The 4,161-nt window shown below is 41.9% G+C and overlaps 1 non-coding gene across 1 annotated transcript; it reads left to right on the top strand.

Moving 5' to 3' along the window:
- The first annotated feature begins 268 nt into the window (after positions 1-268).
- On the top strand, positions 269-484 carry LOC116677078 (small nucleolar RNA U3). The gene has a single exon (XR_004328921.1). It is a non-coding gene; the product is annotated as a small nucleolar RNA U3 (small nucleolar RNA).
- Positions 485-4,161: the final 3,677 nt, after the last annotated feature.

Raw genomic sequence — 4,161 nt, forward strand, 5'->3', positions numbered from 1 at the left:
CCAGCCGGTGGAAGCATGTTAAGAACCAGTTTTAATGCAAAGAAAGGACTGGAGCATTTATTGTAGAGAATAAGTAGGCTGACACTGAAGTATTGAGACAACAGTGACTGAAAATCTAATTCAATCTACATATCGGTCTTCTTAAAGATCTAAATAGATTTTCTCACCTCAGAGTCATCAGGAGCACGTAACGATTAGCTTCTGTCCCTCTGAACCCTGAGTGACAATCACTCTGCAGTGAATGAGATGCAGTTCCCCCCTTCTAACCAAGACTATACTTTCAGTGATCATTTCTAGAGTTTCTGACTTGAGGAATGTGTTTCTAAAATGTTTGGTCTCGCTGACCACGATGATGAGTTGTGATATTCCGTTCTAAGCGTGAAGCTGACAGAGAGTAATGATTCACTTCATATGCTCTCTGTCATTGATGATTGTTCTTTGCTTCTTTATGGGGTATTGATGAAGGGAATATGATCAGAGTGGTTATAGCAGATATATGGAAAGCTAACATGAGTGAAGGCAGTGAAACATACTAAGCTTTCTAATTTACTGAAGTTATAGTCAGTCTTGAAGTATATTTAGTCCATGGTGGACAAGGTTACTTGAAAGAGTTAACAGCTACTTTCTTGACTTTATAATGCTTTATGTCCAGTGTAAAAATATAAACTGAGTTAAGCCATAATTAATTTTTATTTCTACCTTTGCTTTTCCAACTTTGACATATCAAAAAGGTGCATTGTTTGAAAGCCCATCTCTACACAGACTGACAAGATGGCGCCTTTGTTTGGCACGGCCGTTGCTGCGTCCCATTTATGTCGTTTTTATTTGTTTGTGTATGTCTCTTTTATAGTCACATTAACCCTGCCTTTAAACCACTGCGTTACTGCTGTTTTAACATACGATCGTGTCACCCTGATGAACATTGGAGTGTATATGGAAGGACTCAGTAACAGCTGGGAGAGTTACAGTCAAACTTTTCCACCCCCGCTGGTGTGTGTACCCAGCCTATTTGATTGCCGATTTTTGCTTCGGGATCGTGGAAATCCAAAGAAGAGACGAAGGAAAAGGGGTTGCAGAGCTGGCGTTCGGGTCGCGATGAGGCTGTCTTCGGCGATGGGGGTGCCCGGGCTTCTCTGCGGGCGGCGGCCGCGGTGGCTGCTGCCGATTTTTCCTCGGGATATAAGTGGCGGGGGGTGCTGTCGCAGGGTGGCCTTCAGCTCGCTCTGCCCGCTGGACGGGATCCCCTTTGGTCACCGTGGGGCGGCGGTGGACTTGCAGTTGGGAAACTGCAGTTTGTGTCTGACCTGCCTGGTCAGCGATTGGCCCCACGACACTGCTGGAAATCACGTGTCTGCACTAGGTGTTTGCGGCCACTTCAACCTGCTACTAAGGAGACCGGTCTGCCATCAGCGCTCCGTTTAGCGCTGCTAAATGCTCGTTCCATCACAAACAAGGCGCATGCCATCAACGATCTTATCTTCACGGAAAAGATGGATTTTATGTTCCTCACAGAAACATGGCAAAAGGATAAGGAAGCCGCACATTTAAATGAGCTCTGCCCAGCAGGTTGCTCAGTGATTGGAACACCTCGAACGGTTCGCCGAGGTGGAGGCCTTGCTGTTGTGTATCAAGACAGTTTTTTATGCAGAGGAATCCACTGTGAAACATTTTCCTCTTTTGAGTCACAGATGATTAAGGTCGGTTCTGTTAACATATTTTATTGTGTGTTAATTTACCGTCCTCCTGGCCCTGCAGGTATCTTTGCAGGATTTTACTGATTTGCTAACCTCTATAATCAAGCTGGAGAAAGTTTTAATTATTGGAGATTTTAATCTTCATATTGATGATATGTCATGTATTGCAGCTACAGACCTCATATCTATCACTGACTCTTTTAACTTTACACAATATGTCTCAGGTCCTACTCACTTAAAGGGGCACACCCTGGACCTTGTTTTCTCATTAGGTCTTGAGATAGTAAATGTGAGTGTGAAGGATGTCCATGTGAGTGACCATAGTTGTGTTTTCTTTAACTTAAACCTACCACGGGACCCCCCGCCCCTGAGAATTAAGGCTCAGAGGAGAGTTTTTAACCAGGATGTTGCTGGGAAGTTTTCTATCTTGTTTGATCCATGCCAGCTAAGAGGTTGTAGTGATGTAAATGTGTTTGTGGAGTCTTTTAACAGCCAATGTTTAACAATTCTAGATGAAGTGGCTCCTATGAAATCAAACATTGTGTCTGTTAAAAAGCCCTGCCCGTGGATTAATTCATCTATTCAGAACCTTAGAAGTAAACGTCGGAAAATAGAGCGCTTATGGAAAACAACTAAACTCGAAGTCCACAGGCTCTATCTTAGGGAATTAACTGCTTCTCTAAATGAACTCCTGAAGAATGCTAGAACTAACTACTTCTCTCAGCTAATATCATCTAACAAGAAAAACCCCAAATTCTTATTTGATTCTATTAACTCTATTGTTTCTCCATCTGTTTCTCAAATTGCGGTGCTCTCTCTGTTGAATAGTAATGTATTCCTCAACTTCTTTGTTGGAAAAATTAAGGATATCAGAGCTAGCATTTCACCACCCCTGAGTACAAGGCCTGTACATTGGCTCTTTCCTATCCGTGTTCTCTTTTAAACTTGTGTCATTATTCGATGTTACCACTCTACTAGATAAGCTGAAGCCCTCTTATGGCCAGAGTGATGTTCTCCCGACTATGCTGTTCAAGCAGGTTTTTGATAGTATTGGCCCCTGTGTTGTAGAAATGATTAATACTTCTCTTTAACTGGGGTGGTTCCTGACTTTCTCAAACATGCTATTGTCGAACCTGTTCTTAAAAAGCCTAGTTTAGGCCCATTGCCACACTCGAATTATAGACCTATATCTAAACTCCCATTCATGGCAAAGATTCTAGAGAAAGTGGTAGCAGAGCAGCTTACTTCTTCTTAGAGATAAATGATATTTTGATAAATATCAATCAGGTTTCCGTAAAAAAACATTCTACGGAAACTGCACTGGTGAAAGTTTCAAGCGATATTTTGATGTCTGCTGATTCTGGGAAGCATACAGTGTTAATTTTGTTGGACCTTACATCTGCCTTTGACACTATTGATCACAATATTATGCTTAATAAACTTCAGGCTCTATTAGGGATATCTGGATCAGCTTTGAAATGGTTTTCATCTTACCTTACTGGTAGAAGTTTTAGTGTCTATATCAATCAGAACATGTCAGATACTGCAGGTTTATCGAGTGGTGTTCCTCAGGGTTCTGTCTGGGACCAATTCTTTTCCTTCTGTATATATTCCCTCTAGGACAGATAATAAGCCAGTTTCAGGATGTTTCTTATCACTTGTATGCAGATGACATTCAGTTGTACTGTTCCTTTAAGCCTACTGAGTTATTTAAACTGTCATCTTTAATGAATTGTCTGAGTAGGATCAAGCAGTGGCTAAATGACAACTTTTTAATGTTGAACTCAGCCAAGACTGAAACTTTAATCATTGCTCCGGAGCAGAGCATCCCTCAGATTAAGAAACACATTGGTGACTTAGGCTCGTCTGTTCAGCCCAGTCTCAGGAGCTTAGGTGTTGTTTTCGATGCGGCCATGTCTCTGGAGAAACACTCGAAACAACTTATTAAAAACTGTTTCTTTCAATTAAGGAACATTTCAAAGATAAGAGCCTTGGTGTCAAAAGCCGAGTTGGAGATGATTATTCATGCTTTTATCTCGTCTCGCTTAGACTATTGTAACAGTCTTTTTATTTGCCTTAATAAGAAGGATCTTTGTCGTCTCCAGAGCGTCCAAAATTCTGCTGCTAGGCTTTTAACCCACACGAGTAAGAGGGCACATATTACTCCAGTTTTAGCTTCACTTTATTGGTTACCAGTGATTTTTAGAATGCACTTCAAAATTTTGGTCTTAACTTTTAGAGCCCTACAAGGACAGGCACCCCCATACATCTCAGACCTGATGCAGCTGCGTACATCCTCACGCAGTCTGAGATCAACAGGTCAGAGACTATTAGTTGCCCCCCTTACACATTTTAAAACTAGGGGGGACCACTCATTTCAGGTTGTTGCACCGAGGTTGTGGAACGCTTTGCCTCCTTCCATGCGCTGCTTAGATTGTGTGGAAAATTTTAAAACTCAGTTGAAAAC

Source organism: Etheostoma spectabile, unplaced genomic scaffold (assembly GCF_008692095.1).
Source record: "Etheostoma spectabile isolate EspeVRDwgs_2016 unplaced genomic scaffold, UIUC_Espe_1.0 scaffold00004342, whole genome shotgun sequence".
In the NCBI taxonomy this organism is placed as follows: Eukaryota; Metazoa; Chordata; class Actinopteri; order Perciformes; family Percidae; genus Etheostoma; species Etheostoma spectabile.